We start from the raw sequence: 251 nt of genomic DNA on the forward strand, positions 1-251 counted from the left end.
GCTGAAATGTTTGTTTACCTACAGAAACAACTGAAATGTTTGTTTACTTACAGAAACGGCTGAAATGTTTGTTTACCTACAGAAACGGCTGAAATGTTTGTTTACCTACTGAAACGGCTGAAATGTTTGTTTACCTACAGAAACGGCTGAAATGTCTGTTTACCTACAGAAACGGCTGAAATGTTTGTTTACCTACAGAAACAACTGAAATGTTTGTTTACCTACAGAAACGGCTGAAATGTTTGTTTACC

The 251-nt window shown here is 36.3% G+C and overlaps 2 protein-coding genes across 4 annotated transcripts in view; one reads left to right on the forward strand and one right to left on the reverse strand.

Moving 5' to 3' along the window:
* Positions 1-251, forward strand: part of mak16 (MAK16 homolog (S. cerevisiae)) — a gene marked incomplete in the record, with an annotated part of 73,208 nt that overhangs the window by 51,264 nt on the left and 21,693 nt on the right.
* Positions 1-251, reverse strand: part of LOC119413768 (dematin) — a 23,976-nt gene that overhangs the window by 7,013 nt on the left and 16,712 nt on the right. The gene's annotated exons all lie outside the window — the stretch shown is intronic.

Source organism: Nematolebias whitei, chromosome 8 (genome assembly GCF_014905685.2).
Source record: "Nematolebias whitei isolate Nwh7 chromosome 8, NemWhi1, whole genome shotgun sequence".
Taxonomy (NCBI): Eukaryota; Metazoa; Chordata; class Actinopteri; order Cyprinodontiformes; family Rivulidae; genus Nematolebias; species Nematolebias whitei.